The sequence below is a fragment of the Hemicordylus capensis genome, chromosome 5 (assembly GCF_027244095.1).
Source record: "Hemicordylus capensis ecotype Gifberg chromosome 5, rHemCap1.1.pri, whole genome shotgun sequence".
NCBI lineage: Eukaryota > Metazoa > Chordata > Lepidosauria > Squamata > Cordylidae > Hemicordylus > Hemicordylus capensis.
This window is the reverse complement of record NC_069661.1, coordinates 78,515,929-78,534,669: the sequence shown is the minus strand read 5'-3', so window position 1 is coordinate 78,534,669 and position 18,741 is coordinate 78,515,929. Positions and strand designations below refer to the sequence as shown.

The window sequence follows — 18,741 nt, the reverse complement described above, 5'->3', positions numbered from 1 at the left end:
CTAGGAACTTTTGAAAAAGCAACAAGGAAATGATATAAGAAACAAGAGAGGATTGTTAATGGATTGTTGTCCCAAATATAAAGTTTACTAAAAGAGAGAATGCACGTTAAAGAATAAAACCTTTTAATTATCAATATCTACCAACCGTGGATGGTCTAAAGTGGTTCATTAGTTAACAAAAAAGTTCCACTTTTCATTCACCAAATCAGCCCGCCAAGTGAATTCACACAGTGAATGAGATTTTTATTATTATTATTTTTTAACATTTAAAAATGGGAAAGCCTGCCAGGCTTCTCTGGAAATGGCAAGTCTCCCGTTTCAGAGCAGCCGGCTACGTTGTTAATTGAAGTCATTTAGCAAAAGGAGAAAGAGAAAATTATCTCTCTGCATCCCCCCACCCACTTTGGTTTTTGAATTTAAAAGCTCCCCAGGGAACGGGCTAAAAACTGAAATGTGCTGCTTGTCGCTTGCTCAGTCGGAAGAGGGACACTTTTGGAAGGCAGCAGTAAAACTTTGCTGTGTCTCACGCTGAAAGCCTGAACACACTTACTTGGGAGCAAGCACTCAATCCAGAGGGGCTTCTTCTTCTGAGTAAACAAGCATTTGGCAGGGGCTGCACGGCTGCAACCCTGTGCACATTTACTTGGAGCAACCCTCAGGGCTCAATGGGGCTTGCTTTTGAGTAGAAGTGTTTGGTCGGGCTGCACAAGGAATGGAGAAGTTGGTTGCTCTTCATTTTCTTGCAGCCGATATACTTGTGCCTGCCTCAGGACGAGAGGCAGAGAAAGAGCTAGGAAAGCAGCAGCAGCAGCAGCAGCGAAGAAGGGATGGGACGGAGGCTCCCTGAGGAAGAAAAACACGAGGGTGGGGGAAGGAGAGGAGCAACGTTGCCGTCAAAAAAGGATGTGGGGGGAGGAGGTGAGAGGTTTCCCCCCTCCACAAGGACAAATAGAATAAAAAATAAAAACTTCCTCCTCCTCCTCCCTCCCATCGCTTGCGCAGGAGCCTGGACTTGCTTTCCTAGGCTGCAAGGCACCCAAGCAAGCACAGAGCAACCAACTTCTCCATTCCTTGTGCAGCCCGACCAAGCACTTCTACCCAAAAGCAAGCCCCATTGAGCCCTGAGGGTTGCTCCACGTAAATGTGCACAGGGTTGCAGCCGTGCAGCCCCTGCTGGTGCTTGTTTACTCAGAAGTAGAAGTCCCGCAGCCTGCTTCTCCTTCTCTCGCTGCCCCAAGAAACACAAAAGCCTCCCTGGCGGCGGCAGCAGCAGGAGGGCGGAAGGGACGGGAAGCGGGGGGAGGAGGACGGACTGCAGCTGAAAATCCTCTTCTCCCACCAATAAAGTTAACTAGCTGACCGAGAGCCAGCCACCACTTTACACCCTGACTTACCCAGCAAAAGGCAGTTCCGATAACAGTAATGGGGCGGGGGAGAGGAGCATATACACCCCCTGGGCTCCTTGGAGGGAGGTGGGGAAGAGGAAGAAGACTCAAAGCAGCCACACAGCAGCAGGTTAATCTTTTCTACACAGAGGACACAGCACGTACCGAGCACAGCAAGCTGCTAGTCTCTCTCTGTCTCTCTTACCCACGTGGTCATCTTCTGCGTGCAGGCTTGCCTTGATTCTGGTGCGGGGGCGCCATGCATGCTCTCCACCAGGCACCAGGCAATGGGAGAGTGCCTGCCCACCGGAGCCACTCGCCCAGAGATCTCGCAACTCGTGAGTTGTGCCTGTGTGTGGTGGGGGGTTGCGGGCTGCAGCTCGGCAGAGGCAGTGGTGAGCAGCAGCGGTCCCGCCCAGCGGTGCCCGCTGGGAATGAATGGGGGGTTTTTTTAATTGTTTTGCTTGGGGGTGGGGCATGGCAGGCACATTGCGCCCCCAGTCAGCTGGCACATAGGGCACGTGCCCTGCCTGCCCTGCCCTGGTTATGCGTCTGAAGGGCAGCTCTGCCAGCCTATTTCAAAAATGCATACATACACAATAGAAAAATAACAGGGTTTCCAATGATGCTTGCTGCAGCTATGAACTATTTCCTGTAACTTAGAGGACACCATGGGAAGCAAAGATGCATGGGGACACCCTCCCCCTACTCCATGCCTGCTGAACAGCTGGGTAACACTCTCTGCCCGCCTTGGGTGTCCACCACTTAGTCTGGGTGTTCGTCCAAGCAAGCAACAATTTTTTTTAAAAAAATTAAGATCACTCCCTTAATCCTTGCCCAATATTAATGTTACAGAGGGACATATTAATGTTACAGATACTGGCCACAATCCAGAGAAATGCCTGGTTCGCTCTCTACTTACCAAATGGGTTTTAAAAATCATTTTCCTTCCAGCAAAATCCAGAATCCATGCCTTCTCTACAAACACCACACCGAGCACCATAACACTTCAAGAAGTGGGGGGTGGGAGAGACTGATGAAGGAAAAACAGGTTTTGACTGGTCCTGGCTTGTGCAGGTCGGAAGTTGGCAATAAATGGAAGTACTGTCATGAATGTGATAACCATATTGGGGTTATTCCTTTTGCACACGGTTAATATGCTGCTGTATTCAATGAAACTGTGAACTAGTTCTCTGATTGGCCCCTGATGCTATGCTCTGTGATTGGACTAAACTACCTCTCCTGAGGTGGTTTTGCCAAATGACATCAGTATTACCATATTTACTTTGTAGCTTTCTTTTCTGGTGTGACTCTATTGAGAGAGCTCCCGACATGCCATTAACAAATAAAGTTCTTCTCCGAATTTTCTCTGAATTTAAACTCTCTCCAATGGTATAAAGGCCTCCACTCATTCAACTGATATCTAGTGGATTTTCCCCACTTCAACACCCACATGGAAAGCCACTTCTGCAATTATTTGAAAAGCAGTTTCATATGCCCTAAAAAAAAACCCATTCATATGCCCTCAAAGAACTTCCTGGCTTCTTATGCCAGTTTCGAACCTAATCCATCCCATCTAACAGCTTAGGAGCAGGAGCTACTGACTGCTTGCTGCTAGAGGAGACACTTGGCCTAGCGCTGCTGCCAGCAGAGGTTTGGACCCCTGGGTGCCACCGCCACAGGTGTAATAGCAGACCCGACATGCTGAAGTGCTTAGGGTCCTTGCCCCTTCTAACAAGTGCCTTGCAGTGGGTGCAGGCAGCAGGGCTGGGATCACCAGGGCAAAGCTCAAAGTGATCCCATCCCACGCTGCTGGACTCTCCTGCGACACGGAGCCACTTGGGTGGTGGCGCTTCGGCTGGTTCCTTCTGGGGCATGCTACCACCACTGCCCTCAGAGCTGGCCTGGGAAGTCCCAAGGACAGGAAACACAGGGTTTTCCTCCTGGGCCTCCTCAGATGCAACCTGGGGGCCCCCACCCGCCACAGGGACCAGTGGGGAGGGTGGCAAGATATATCCAGCTGGACTGGCAGCTGGCTTCACCTGCACCACCTCCACAGCTGCCATGGGAAGAACTTCTTCCCCGGCAGGGGAGGCCCTCCCTGCTAACTGCTGCCCAGCCACAGGCCCTGGCGTAGGACCAGACAGATGTGAGAAGTCCAGCCTGTGCACCAAAGCAGGGGTGGGGGTGACTCGAGGAATAGGCCCCTGTGACTCCCCACCACTATGACCAGCAGCAACAACCCTCCCTCTACCTGGCACTCTTCCGCCCCTCCCAGCCCTCTCTTTTGGGACTTCTTTTTAAAACCTTGACTCTAAAAAAAAAAAAAAAATTCTGAAAGAATTGGGAAAGGGGCAGAAGTGGGCTCAGTGTCTCAGGGCAGGGTACACTCATTTGGGAGAAGAGCCAGAAAGAGGGACTGAGCTGACTTCAGCGGAGTGTGCCCACCCCCTTGTCGGGAATTCTCTCTGGTAAGAGAAACCCTTTTTCATTATAGCAGAGTGCACAGAGGCACAACACAACAGAATTTAGTTAGGCATGCGTGTATGCTAAGAGTAAAGTAACTTGGAGCCAGTTCATAGTTTCAAATCAATATAAGTGGTATTTATTAGAGAACTCCATTCTAGATAGGAAAGTGAGGAGATGGGATATCTAATCTAGCTAGCTAGCTGGATGCAGATGGATTCTGCATCTCTGCACACATGGTGCAGGGGAGAGGAGCTTGCATGTTGCAAGGTAGAAGGAAGGGAAGGGGGGAGAGAGAGAGAGAGGAAGGAAGGAAGTGGCTGGAAGGAAGGAAGTGTCCCTGAGAGTAGCAATCTACATTCCAAAGGGATAGTGTCAGAGCAGTAGAGAAGGGATGACCAGTGTCTTGACCCTCTAACCCTCTGACTCACTAGTCTGTCCTCCTATGTCATTGAGACAAGAGACAGCGCAAAGTCTTTCACTTCCAACACCCCCCAGACCCATTGCCAATGGGTTGTGGTGCTGCTGACGCACTGCACAGAACATGGGCTTGGACTGGAAGCAAGCTGAAAATGGGCAAAATGGGCACAGTGTGGAGGAGGCTGGAGGCTGGGAAAGCTCCAAGCTTTCTTTGTTTAAAGGCTTGAGTTGGGGGTGGGGGGTAAATGAGCACAGTGAAGAGGCTAGAGTGTGTGCCCACTCAGAGCCTGTAGGCTGCTGGGCCAAGAATAAACACAAATATAGGCTGCTGGTGGACTTGTGTGGGTGGTTCAAGGCTTAGAGAATCTTAATACTAATATCTTATGGGCAAAGAGGGCTGAGGGCAGGCTTCTGTTTTTAAAAAATGCAAAATAAAATCATTGGAATGGGGAAAAAGAATTGTTTTTTAAAACCACGAGGCTATGCTGCGCTTCTAACCACCTACTAGTACTAGCTAACGGGCATCCCTCCCACAGAAAGGACCCCCTTTTAAACTAAACAACACACAACTTTTAAAATTTAATCGCAACCCAAACCTACCTCCAAGCAGAAAACCCCCAAAGAACACACAATTCCAGAGATGTACGTCTCTGTGTGTGTGTGTGCTTGATTTTAAAAAGGGTACTCACTCAAGTCTAGGACTTCACCCATGTTGCGTCCAGTTGTCCTCTCTGCTGAGTCTACTCTCTTCTTCTTCAATCTTCTTCTCCTTCGTCAGTCTTCAAATTTGAAAGGGGTGGGGCTGAAGCAAAAGCCTGGAAATTTTTTGGGGGGGAAGGGGTGGCTGGCCAGGTGGCCAGTGGCCACAGGGGCTCTGGGGCTGGTGGCTGGCACAGAAAGCAGGCACAGGCAGGCAGTGATTCTCTCAGAAGTAGGAAGGGGGTTAAAAAAGAATTCTCTCTTCTTCTCTATTCCTGAATTAGCAGCAGGGAGAAAAAAGCAATGCAGCAGAGAATCCACTCCAGGCTGGCACACAGCAGGGGCAGGCAGGCAGGGTGGCAAGGCAGGCTGGGCTCAGGCTGGCAAGGGAAGGCAAGGCAATAGTCAAGGGAAAGCAAAGCTCTCTCTCTCTCTTTCTCCTCCCACAAGGCAGAAAGGCAGAATGGTGGCTGCTGCCTCTTTAAATCCATTCAAAAATCCCTCCTTGAACTCCCAGCACCCTTGCCCCTTCTTCGACGCTTCCCCTGGCCAATGCAGGGTCAGTCAGCAGTGGCAGGAGCCAAAAGAGCCAGTCTGGAACCAGGAGGGAATTGTCAGCAAATCAGTCCATGCTTTTGTTCACCAATCTGAAGCTTGGAAGGGTGAGAAATTCAAAATGACGTCAAAGCACAAAATGGAGACCGCACGGAGATCTCCACAAAATGAAGGTCCGAAACAACAAAACATTCAGCTCCGAATTTTGGGCAATTTGTTTTGGACCCGAATTTAGCCGGGCTAGCAGAGGGGTGACTTGTTTTGTATACAAATTGCCTGAAACAGGTAGATTCTGGTACAAATCATTCTATACCTGAATCGTATCAGACATCCCTATTGGCTATCTATATTAACCTTGTAAGAAATAAATTGGGAACAAATGAAAAATCTGCCACTTGTCATATTTTTAGAACCAAATGTTTAGCTTTTAGTGTTCATAGCTTGCAAGATTCCCCCTTTTTAGCCTACATTCCAGTAGGCTTATGTGCTCACCCAGCTGTGTGTGTGTGTGTGTGTGTGTGTGTGTGTGTGTGTGTGTGTGTGTGTTTCCGGACCAATAGGAAAGAAATTGGGTACAGTTGTAGGGACACATAGGGACACCTGGCCAGCATAGTTTGTGATATCATCCATCCCAATTCAAGATGGCAGATGCGTAAATGTTTGAGGTGCAAGTGGCTAACTTGTGAACTGCCCCATGTGGTATAAAGATATGATAAATCAATACAATATTTTTTAATTTGGATTTTAAACTTGTGGTTCGCAATGCTTTGGGGAAACTGCCTGCTTTCTAAGCAAGCCTCACTGGGGTTTTTTCACACTCTTTGTTCTCTTTCTGGCATCACCCTCTATGACATCACCTAACTGTCCTCTTAACTGTCAACTGCTCAGAAGTTTCCTGGGAGTCCATTTCTGCTGTTTCTGAAGCAGTTTCGAGCCTTGAATGGGAGAGTGGATCTGGGAGAGTGGCTGCTTCCTCTCTTCTCCGCTTTCCTCTGCCAGGGTTAGCAGAAGGTTTATTTTCCAGATGCAGTGAAAGGCTTCAAGGGCCCCAACGGGCAACTCCTGGGCACCTTCAGCATCCTGCCAGGGGAGTCGTGGTAATCATGATGGAAGGGCCTTCTCTTCTGTGCTGTGGCCCACTTCATCAAGGGGTGAGTTTCAAGGGAGTCCTGCCCTCCCTCTGTTCCCTTTGGAGGAGACTAAGGGGGTTTCTATTAAAAACCGCTTTATCTGCTAATAGCTCGACCTCTGTTAACTGGGCCAAGAGATGCCTTTTAACCTGGAGACTCTTCTACTGGGCACCTGGAGAGCAATTGTCCCTATTCAGTCCAGCACAGTGGCCCTTCCAGGGTCTCCCTTGTGTCAGAATCAGCACTGCTGAATGGGCAAAGAGGTACCTTTGTGGGTAGTTCTCATATTTCGTGGTCGGGGGTGGGGGCAACTGTCCCTATTCAGCACCTTGGCTGTTGATGGTGTCGTGTGTGTGTGTGTGTGTGTGTGTGTGTGTGTGCGTGCTTGTGAGTCCTTTAAAGGTAAAGTGTGGGGTCTTTGCTAGAATACCAGAGGGATTGACCATTGCCATCTCCTGCGCAGTATGAGAGGATGCCTTTCAACATCTTCCTATATCGCTGCTGCCCGATCTAGGTGTTCTCCATAGTCTGGGAAACATACCAGCAGGGATTTCAACTGGCAACCTCTGGCTTGTCCTTTGGGGACAAGGAAATCTCTTCAGGCATCCTTGTGGCACACAAGGACTTCACTCCTGCCCACTGAGCAAAGCATCACTTTGTAAAGTGGTGACTCTCTTCTATTTAGCAGGATGGGAGCTACTGTCCCCTAATCAACCCAGCCTAGCATCCTTCTGGGGCTACTGCTGGTCTCTCTGCTGTGCTGCCGCACAGTCCATGTCCCAATTCCCTTTGGGGTTGGGAACTCTCTTCTCATTCCTTTGGCAATGTAAATCACATTGAGAATCCCTTTGGGTTGAAAATAGCAAATTTTCATATTTGTGGATCGTGTGTGTAACTGGAAAGAGTTACAAAGTCACACAGTCCCTCTTCCCTGCTCATGTGCCAGGCTGCACATTGCCCAGACCTGGGTACTGTGGCTTAACTGCTTACACAACTGGATGTATCTGTTTTTTCCTTATATCCATAGAAAAAGAGGCACCCGAACAGGACCATGAAAGATTTGAGGGACAAGTGGTGTTTCCTTTGATCTATCTGGTGTAAGGTCAAGATGCGTAAAGATAAATCAGGATCCAGCAAGGAAACAGTCGACTTTGAAAGAAGGTGTAGTAGTCAAGAAGAGAAGAGGTGTGTCTGGGGAGGGGAGGGGAGGGGGTGGAAGAAAAAGAGAACCTCATGGGGCAACAGAAGGGAAAAGGCGTAGCTGGGCTGTGGGGTGGATGAGAAGAGAAGAAAGGCCTACTGGGCAGGAACAGTCAGTGAGGGCTCGGGAGCAACCAAGCCAACACGGACACTTGCTAAGGAGGGATCCTTACAGCTTCCTCCAGAGGTGCTCTTACCCCTGGACTTTGGGGCCGAAGTCCAGGGCCTCCGCAGCCCCTGGGAACCCCAAATCCCCTTTAGTCTGTCCCAGATGGAGTGGTCGCCCGGCGGAGCATGATGATGCTTAATTTGCAGGGGAGGGGAGCCCCCAAAGGTCTTTAGGTCCTGGCTCCAACGTTACCTAGGTGCACCTCTGGCTTCCTCAGAAAAACCACAGACAGACATTTTCTCTGAGAAGGAAAGAGAACCCTTCCTTCCTCCTGCTGCAGCCTCCTGTCTTCCCTGATATGCCGGAAAAGGTGCCATTCAAGATATTCTGTCGTCTGATTGTTTGGGGACCACCTGACTCGGCGTCTTCTGCTTGAGTCTGCCCGTCTAGGATCTCCAGGTGGCACTTGGGCAGAGCAGACACTGGCATCTAACAGCTAGCCGGGAGGGTAGTTGGCCACCCATCCACCCAAAGACTAAAAGAGAAAGCTTGCAAAATCAATCCATCAATCCAGGAGACACCTGGGGAAAAGAGAGAGCCTGGCAGGTTGGGCAGCCGCAGCCTACAAAAACAAAAACTGCCCAGGCACACAGCAGCAGATAGCAAGGCACAGTTTGGGGCCACCACAGGGGAAGTGGGAGGGGTGGAATCTCAGCATCCCAGCTATCAAAGGCACTGAAGGCTGTTACAAGTCAGAAGGGTGGAGGAAAGACACAAATATGCAGAATTCAACCCACAGCAGCACCCAGTTAAACCCACTACCACTAGGGCTGCTGGTACCATTTTAAAAATAATAGAAAAATAAGCAGTTGGCAAGGAAAATAAAAAGACAGTGAGCCAGACACTGGCACAGTCTCTCTGCCACCACTCTCTGCCCTGCTGCAGGCTCCCTCCTTCGATATCCTCTAAAAGAGTGTGGCTCTCTCTGTCGAGCAGCCCCTTAAATACGCTTTGAAACTCCCTGCTTTTGGCTTCCCCTCCCTCCACCCTGCCCCCAAACACTGGGGGCACAATGGCCCCTGACAACACTTGATTTAGTATGATGAGAAGCCAACCAAGAAACAAGGAGATCACAAGACAGTTGGAAGGCAATGCCAGAAAACCAACCAGCAAGGGAAAAACACTAAAACAGCCCTCCAAAATGGCACCCACAATCGCCACTCAAAACAGCAAACCAGTTGGTTCTGGGTTGATCTAGAAGAAGACACCTTTTCGTAGGGTGCTGTGTGGCGAGATTGTATTGCTTGAAATGCCCCGTTTTGCAGGGAACCATTGAACGGGCAAGTCGTTCTGCACATCCCTAGTTAAAACTGAAAGCCACTGAGAAAATAAGTCATTTAAGTAGCAGGTCTGCGCATGTAGTGCTGACAGTGGTGAGTGAGAGTCCTAGAAAGAGGGAGAGTTTTCCAAGTGTCTGTAAGTACTGCAGTCCTTGTCTGCTTCATCATTTCAGCTGATATGTTAAATTGTCTAAGTCGGTTCCTAACTGCTTGCTGTTTTATTTTGCTATTTGGTTTTGGTTTTATCTGAGAAACTGCTTAGATTTGTTTCATAAATAGTACCTAGATGTAATCAAAAGCTTTCTCTGTTTTGTCATTTTCCTTCACGTATGCCAGAAGGACCAGGCTGGCCATATACTGCTTCCCTGCCCTGAGAAAAATCCCATTATCCACTTCCAAATGAAATTGGCACCATTGAATAGGACTAGATCAGAAATAAGAAGGGTCCATATACTAACTTTGGTATTTCAGGAGGACCTCCCCACTTCTGCCGGCGGCCCCGGGACACTCGCATAACCCCCTTCTGCAGCCAGCCCCGGGACAGTCCCGCACCCCCCTTCTGCAGCCGGCCCCGGGACAGTCCCGCACCCCCCTTCTGCAGCCGGCCCCGGGACAGTCCCGCACCCCCCTTCTGCAGCCGGCCCCGGGACAGTCCCGCACCCCCCTTCTGCAGCCGGCCCCGGGACAGTCCCGCACCCCCCTTCTGCAGCCGGCCCCGGGACAGTCCCGCACCCCCCTTCTGCAGCCGGCCCCGGGACAGTCCCGCACCCCCCTTCTGCAGCCGGCCCCGGGACTGTCCCGCACCCCCCTTCTGCAGCCGGCCCCGGGACTGTCCCGCACCCCCCTTCTGCAGCCGGCCCCGGGACTGTCCCGCACCCCCCTTCTGCAGCCGGCCCCGGGACTGTCCCGCACCCCCCTTCTGCAGCCGGCCCCGGGACTGTCCCGCACCCCCCTTCTGCAGCCGGCCCCGGGACTGTCCCGCACCCCCCTTCTGCAGCCATCCCCAGGATACTCCTCCACCCCCCTTCTGCACCCCGAACCAGGACTGTCCTATATCCTCCTTCTGCAGCTGCCCCGTGTCACTCCCACACACCTCCTTCTGCAGCCAGCCCCAGGACACTCCCGCACCCCTCCCTTCTGCAGCCAGCCCTGGGACACTCCCACACATCCTTCTGCAGATGGCTCCCTTCTACACTCCCGCACCCCCCTTCTGCAATGGCCACAATTCAGTCCTGCCCCCCCCCCATGATTTTCCTCAGGGTAGGGATTAAAATGCTGGCCAAGAAACGAGAACTCCTGCAGAAGTTACTACAGCCAGTAAAGGCAAGGGAAATGCAGACTCCCAGGAGGATGGGGCAGCTCTAGATGGAACATATGCAGTCGGTGACCCAGGAGTGGAAAATGCTGTTGAAATTAACGCTGTCTTACCCAAGGACCCACCTCACGGCTGAACCAAGGTTATAGTCAGTATCAGTTACTGGTTTTGTATTTTTGTTTTTGAATTGCTCCTTTCCTTTCCCCGTATTTCCCAATTTGGGTGCAAAGACATGGTGAACCCAATTTGGGGATGGATCCTCAGAAGTCTTGGATGTGGGTGTGTCTGGGGAGCAAAGGGGCTATGCAGAAGGGATTGGCTGCATCCAAGTTCCAATTCTGTGGAGGGCTGGAGAAGACAAGAGTTGGACCAAGCCAGGATGGGTGGGGAGCTTGGGAGGAGAGTGGGGCAGTGGAGGTGGGGCAGCCCTACTGGACTCCATGGGACACTGGTGTGCTGCCCTCCTCTGCTTCCATTTATATATAAGGTGTGTGGCGGGGGGTGAAGCTGATGGTAAGCCTTTTATTTCACATATCTTTAAAATGTTTCTATCTTTTATATCCAAACTGCTCTTTGTTAAGACACCCCGGGGTGGTGTGCAGCCCATCGGATTCCTAGCAGGGAGGAGTGCATTCTTGTAATTAATTTCAGTAGATCCCAGTTATTAATTCCAAAGTGGGGCTTCCCCCGAGTTTCTGGGAAAATAAAGCACCCCATCCAGTGACAGCACAAACACCTTTCCACTGCCGGACACTTTCCAGATTACAGTTTCAACCGCCGTAAAATGCTTCAGCCTGGCGGAATTGAATTGACAACATAATGAAAGGGTGTGGTGCAAGTCCACCAGCAGGGGGAGAAGTATTTTCCAGTTTGCCCCAAATGCCCTAAGATAGAAAAATACAGCAATCTTTTTACAACGTTGCAGGACTGTAACAAAGCCATAAAAACCAAAAGAAGGCATTGGAAATGTGAATGGCAAATTGCTGACAGTGAAGGGGCTGCAATGTCAATACGTAGGCAACAGGAAAGCACTCTTTGCAGATCTGTAGTGACATTTTGGTAAGGGTTAATCTGGAAAGCGCCCAGGCTGACCTGCGCAACTAACTCCTTGCAGCTGAGCTAGCTTGAGTGAGTCTGAGTGTTTTCTTATCGGAAGCACACAGCTGAATCTCCAAACAGAAATACTACCTGCCGGGCAAAAGAAGGGGAGGGGAAGGGAAGAAGGGATAAAGACAAACCCTAGTGCCTCCAACAGCAGCGGGGTTGATGGGAGTTGTAGCCCAACAACAGCTAAAGTTTGGCCACCCCTGCAATAATTAATATAGTCTGCTGGTGCAGAACCCAATGTGTTTATGAAGAAAACCCAACACATTTTGGGCAGCAGCTCTTTGGTAGGGGGCTGGATAAAGACATCAGCATGAAACCAAGGGAGTTGAAACTGAGGGTCATTGAGAAAATGACAATTAAGTCGTAGCAGGTCTGCCAATCTGAAGCTCACACTTGTTATCTTTTTCTTCTTTCTCCATCCTAGCAGCAAAGAAGCCCTTCCCAGAATTAAGTCGTAGCAGCTGCCAATCTGAAGCTCACACTTGTTATCTTTTTCTTCTTTCTCCATCCTAGCAGCAAAGAAGCCCTTCCCAGAATCCCTCATGGCATTGTCATTGAGGCAAACGCTGAGGGCAACCTCAGCCAGGTCAATACACCTCAACACTGTGACAAATCTCCCCTCGGGGTGGATGGAATTGTGGGCCCTAGACAAGGCAGGAAGAGGTTGAGGAGAGCAAGCCCACACCAGATTCCCACTCCCTTTATGGCTAGGTCCCCCAAAGCCTCAAGTCATTCAAGGTGTTGGGAGAAGACCCACCACCACCAAAGGTTTCTTCTGTGTGGAAGGGAGGATAGTTCTCCATACAGAGGATTTTTGCCTTCACCTCTGAGGCAAAAATCACCCCCTTCTTATCAGGGAGGCATTGTTGCACCACAAAGCTTCACCCCAGGAGTGAAAGCCACACCTTAGTTCACAGAACCCCTTTCAAACTAGTTTCTAAAGTTGTGGCCTGAGTTTGCAACCCTTTCCGCTGCCCCATCTCTTGATTCTGAGCCTGGGTGCAAGACTACACCTTCTCCTAGCACTGCATGCAGTGTGGCGGGTGCTGGTTTTGCATCCATTCCTGGCAAGGTATAAGAAACAAGCCTGGAAAACACAGTGGACCATGCTGTGACTGCATCCTCAGTAGGGCTGTTCCTGGATCGGCATGTCTGAACCGGATGAATCGTTTTGGTGTCCCTCTAACGAGGTGCTGAAATGATTTGAGCACATCCCTTATCCTTGGTCCATAGGGCCATCCAGGGGGATGAGGGCATGCTAATAAAAGCAACCCCCAACCTCTGCAGGAAGACCTTGGCATCTGCTCACACACACCCCCGGGCGACAGTGTGGGATTAGCTGGCTGCCTTTTGGGGCCGAGTAGGAATTTTTCCCATCCACCCAGATTGGCCTGGAGGTGGCTGGTTTTTTGCCTACTCCGCACTGTTGCACTGGAAGGGGTTTTTGATCTGGCCCATGTTAGGAGCGGTGCCTTTAAATAGAGTAGCCCCATGGTCACCAGCACCATGATGACAGGTCAGAGGAGGGGATACGGTGCTGCACCCTAGGGGTGGCAGCTGCACTGTGGCTTGACTACACTGCATCTTTTTATTGAAACTAAGTTAATAAAGTTATCGCCCTAGTTTTAACCCATTTTCTGTGTCATGTCATTTATTTGGGGCTATGGGTGCCAAGGAACTTCATGACAGAATTCTTGCAAGATGTTCACAAGTAGCCCTGAGTAGGATCTAGAGCCACAAGGACAAGCTTTGCAAAGAGGCAGGAACCACAAATCCAAGAGAAGCAGGATTGCTCATTCTGTCCGAGCAGCACTCTGGGAGCCAGCCCTACCCTTCAAATCCTCCAAACGGGAGGCTGGTTCATACACTCACACAATCTATGCAGCTCTGCATCCAGGCTGCAAGTTGAAGATGGGTTTTAAAATAATAATAATTTTAAGGAAACTCTCTGGGTGTGGAAACCGAGCATGTTGGGGAGAAGGCTCCAACACAGATGAGCAGACAGAAGGAAAGCTTGAGGAGCTTTTAAACTCATTCATTTATTTTGTGAGTAGATATGGGTTGTTAGGTTTGGCGGCCGCGGTGGGGTGGGGGTGCAGTAAAATGTGGGGGAAACTCCTCAATTGGCTGGGGTGATGTGTACCCTTGGTTCAATGGAACTCTTTCCCTAAATTGCTATCTTTCTATGTGTGGTGACCTTTCGGGGGGAGGATCACACAAATTACACACCTGAAGCTTGAAGTGACACAGTCCCGGGAAGTGTAACTGCCTGGTTTTGCTGAATGTTTAAATGGGCAAATCTTCTCAGAAGACTTCAGACTGTGAGCACTGCAGAAAGAAAAGATCTGGCGATCACTAGTAGGAGCCAGCATGACGAATGTGTCAAGAACAAGTCATGCCAGTGTCACCACCCCTCCTCCTTCAACGGAGTTCCTAGTTTTGTAGAGCATGGAGATGCTGCAGCCATTGCTGTGTGCCTTGATTTCTACCTCTTGTTTGACACAGCCCTCACAATATCCTTCTGGACTTCTGTGGACGATGTGGCCAAAACCTCCATTTTGCTGTGCGTGTGCTTGTTCTTCCTTTTGAGATGTTTAAAATGGCTGCCTGTCCCCCATTGTGTGTTAGAGTTCCTTAGACAAAAGGTAAAGCAGCCTTGGCCTTTGATCCATCTCAGCTTTGTATTTTTCTGTCTGGAGGTCATTCTATTCCATTAGGGTTGGTATTTGCCATGATTGGCTAATACAGAGGCGGTGGGCAAAATTTGGGGGATCAGAAAGGGGAGGTTGGAACAGCTATGCTAGGCAACAGTAAGAGCCGTTGAATCACAAAAGCCAATTCAGATGTTACGCTGTATGAGTGTTGTGTGGTACAGATGTGACTGGGTTCCTGGATATAGTGAACCTGGATACAGGCCCTTGGCACAGAAAGGAAGCGTACTTCTGGACCTGCATTCAACGTAACATGTGAATGACTGTGCCTGTGTACAGATCTGTACCTGTACACACTGTACACTCACCGTACCAGTGTTGAACACAACATGTGAATGGGCCTAAAGAAGAGAGCTGAATATCGCACAGGAGAACTGGATCACTCTTCGGGACAACTGAAGGAAAAGTCAACAGCAGGATCAGACAAGGCAGTGAGCAGAGAGACAGGATGACTAAGAGCTGCTGGAGAGATTCTATTAGGGCCAGCATAGAGTAAAGGATAATCATGGCATTCGCTTATCACATTGTCATTTTTCTCCTTGCTCTTATGGTTATTGTTCTTAAAACACTGCAAACGCTATTGTTTGAACTGCCCCCCCCCCACTTTCAAGTAAAAACTTCACCTTTGATCCAGTTCTTGTCTACTCTGTATTCCTTAAATGCCACAACACTCTACCTAGTGAGAGAGAGATGGAGGACTGGTTGAGTGCAGACAGCCAGGAAAAACAAACCATTCCAACTGGTGGCAGTGGTAAAGCTGATCAGATTATGGGGCTGGTTGCGAAGTTTAAGTAGCCACTCTCCTAGCTTCACTGGTGATGCACAGGGAGGTTGTAAGAAGCCCGAGAGGCAAGAGTGGATGGAGTAGCCTGTGCATCTCACGCCACTTCTTTCCATCTCCCCACACATCAGCTGAGAAGCAGGAAGAGTGGCTTTAAAAACTGTATACCATTTAGCCAAGGGGTGGTGGTGGTTGGGGTCGAAAACTGTGAATAACCTAAACTTCTCCCCACCACGATCACTAAACTGGTATACAGTTTATACCGTGAACGGGTGAAACTGCTGTCCTAGGGCCAATTGTATATGTCATAGACTGTTTTAGGAATGTGCTTGCAAAAGGGAGCTAAAAGGGCAGTTGGATATGTGTAATGAAAATTTCAACTTCAAACTTTATTCATTTCATTGAATAATTCAGAGGCGTAACTAGGGAAAATAGCTCCTAGGGCAAGCACTGAAATTGCGCCCCTGTCTAAACAGGAATGATGGGACTTGTAGTCAACAATATCTGGAAATCCCTGTTAAAAGGAACACTGTACCATCTAGACATGGTTGTCGATCAAAACCTGAAAACATGAGCCATCTCTGTAAAAGACTTAGAACAACAGTCAGGAGTTATGCGAGGATTCCAAGTGTCATTTTCTCTGTCTCATCTCATTCTTTTTAAAAATCATGACTTGGTCCTAGAGGATCACCTGCCCAAATAGCCACTAGCAAAACAGGGGAAGAAGAAGGTGGTGGTGGTGGTGGTGGTGGTGGTGGTGGTGGTGGTGTGGTCTATAAACCAATGAATGATTCCTGCCAGCCTTTGTCTTATGATGACTGTTGGCTCATGATGGGGTATATGTGCATTCACCACACCAGTGCTTGCTTTGACACCAAGAGGGAGGAGGATACATTAGTTTGCCACACTAGACAGAGGAATTTGCAACAGGAGCAGACAGCCAAGTTCTGCCAGGGCCAAATCCAGCCCCTGCCAGACTAAGAAATCATTGTCATTTGCCCCTTCCTGTCACAAGCAGTGTGCTGTTCTTTTATTATTGATTCTAACTCTCAAATATCCCAATCATGGATGGAAAATTCAGAGTCTATTTACAAGAGACACCTTTTCTACATGGAAGTTTCTTCTGTGCAGGTGTGGTGGAGAAACCCATGTGTAGTGACCGCCAGGGGCATAGCAAGGTTGGAATGGGCCAAGATGAGATTTTAAAACGGGCCCCCAGCCCTCAAAGTCCAGGGCCTCCACACATCCCAGGCCCCCAAGGATTTCAGTCTGATATTTCAAAATAAGTATGCTGCCTGGAAATACATTTCACTGAATACACACATGCACACTTCACAGCATATAGTGATATACATTGAGTACTATATATTTGTGCTACTTTTAATGCCTAGAACACACCAGAAACACTAATTATTAAAATGGTCCCCTCGCTGCAGATTAGCAAAGGAGACTTTCAACCATGTAGGGTGAGCCTATGTTTGTTTTCTCACGAGGCTTTTAAAGCCCTTTAACACACATCTCCTCTGGAATGGAGGTGCTGCATTCACATGTTGGCCAGATTTACCCTGAAGTCCCTGCAAGTTATTGGAGAGCAGTTCACACACAAGAAAAATACAAAAATAAATAAAAGCACCACACATGCTTCACAGTTCTCACTCAGACCTTCTGGGTTGCAAAACAACTTGAACATAAGTGTATTTATAAATGAATGAAAGAATGAATAAATAAATAAATATTTGTTCCAGAAGTTTTTGTAATTTTCTGACATGAAACAAGCCACTTATAGGCCTTTTTAGATAGTTTTTGTTTTTAAAGCCAGCACATTTTCCAGTCTGTTTTAAATTAAATATTCAGAGACTTCTCAGTCTCGCCCCACCCCCCCATATCAAAGCCCTATGGCAAGCAGATCCCTATATATGGGGGTAACCACAAAAAGGAATTCACAGTCTACCTAGCAATAGCTGTTCTGGATGGTCTGGTCTGGGCAGAGGGTCTGCTGCCTGCTTCCTCCTTCCTTCCTTCCTTGCTTGGGGCCTACTCGAGTTCAGGCTTCAGGGAGGCCTACTCGGAGGCCTCTCTGGAAGCCCCGCCCACCCGCCGATCAGCTGAGAGGCGGGGAGAGAAGAGCTCTGCAGTTTGCAGGCTGCTCCGATCCTGGGCCTCATTGCCGATCCTAGGCCGGAGCTGGAGGCAAGTGGCTGAGGGGCCCTGGGGCTGGGCAGGTGGGCAATGGGGTGGGGGTGGCAGGAACTGGCATGGCGCCCCCACCTCAGTGGCACCTAGGGCACTGCCCTGCCTGCCCCCCCCCCAGTTCCGCCTATGGTCTGAAGAAAGCTTAAGACTGCAGTCTCTTGGACTGTAACACATGTCCACTCCTGACTCCTTTTCTCCCCTTTGCCATCCAGCCTGATAAAAAAATTCTAGAGAACCTGAAAGCTTGTTGCTCATAGATTCATGCCATTTTGGTCTCTATACAGGTATTTACCCATTGTGGTTTTTGGATATTTAAAATTATATATGCCCCAAATATATTACCACTTCCACTTCATGTACAATCTAGGAGCATTTATGACATAATATACTGTCTCGTATTTGGGAGGAGAGCTGGTCTTGTGGTAGCAAGCATGAATTGTCCCCTTTGGTAAACAGGGTCTGCCCTGGTTTGCATTTGAGTGGGAGATGTGTGTGAGCAGCTAGATATTCCCTTCAGAGGATGGGGCCTCTCTGGGAAGAGCAGAAGGTTCCAAGTTCCCTTCCTGGCATCTCCAAGATAGGGCTGAGAGAGGCTCCTGCCTGCAACCTTGGAAAAGCCGCTGCCAGTCTATGTAGACTATACTGTGCAAGATGGACCAATGGTCTGACTCAGTATAAGGCAGCTTCTTATGTTCCCATGTCTGTACACCAAGCCAGGTGTAGACTCCTAATAATTCGTTAAAATAAAAATGTAATAAAACTATGCCTTTTTATTATAAAGAAGTATTTCCCTTAAATATCATTCATAAAGATTTTATTCTGAAGAAGTATAAAGAAGTATTTCCCTTAAATATCATTCATAAAGATTTTATTCTGAAGTATTATTTCACTGATTGTGGGAGGGTGCTTTTTTTTTTTAACTAGTTTGACTTTTGAAATGTATTCTGTGGAGTATTCATCTCTTTAGAAACTATACAAAGCCAATGCTCCTTCAGTGCCAGAAGTTGTCCATATAGCTACATTTTTCCAAAGTGAAATCATAAAATGTTGTTAGAATTATTATGTTATGGTTTCTTATAATGGTGGAGAGCAGAACAACTTTACTGCTTACAAATCTCCACCAATAGCACTTCCTTTTATGTATTTCTGTGCCTAAACCACTGGAAATATTTTATTACCTCATTTTAGAGTCCTACCAAATTGGCTTCTCCAAAGGTCCACATACACTAAAATGCTAAATGAGATGTGAAAACAAACCATCCAAAATTTTCAGTTCCACTTGCCATTTTTATTCATCAGCCATTCATGCCAAAATTGCCTTCAATGCTTT

General features: G+C 48.7%; 2 long non-coding RNA genes across 2 annotated transcripts; one reads left to right on the top strand and one right to left on the bottom strand.

The window, feature by feature from the left end:
* Positions 1–17: 17 nt before the first annotated feature.
* Positions 18–7,834, bottom strand: LOC128326378 (uncharacterized). Its single transcript, XR_008308016.1, has 3 exons — positions 4,961–7,834; positions 2,308–2,418; positions 18–843 (listed from the first exon to the last, which is right to left on the bottom strand). It is a non-coding gene; the product is annotated as an uncharacterized LOC128326378 (long non-coding RNA).
* LOC128326372 (uncharacterized) lies at positions 6,243–13,359 on the top strand. The gene is made up of 3 exons (XR_008308005.1): positions 6,243–6,676; positions 7,683–7,840; positions 9,641–13,359. It is a non-coding gene; the product is annotated as an uncharacterized LOC128326372 (long non-coding RNA).
* The last annotated feature ends 5,382 nt before the right edge of the window (positions 13,360–18,741 follow it).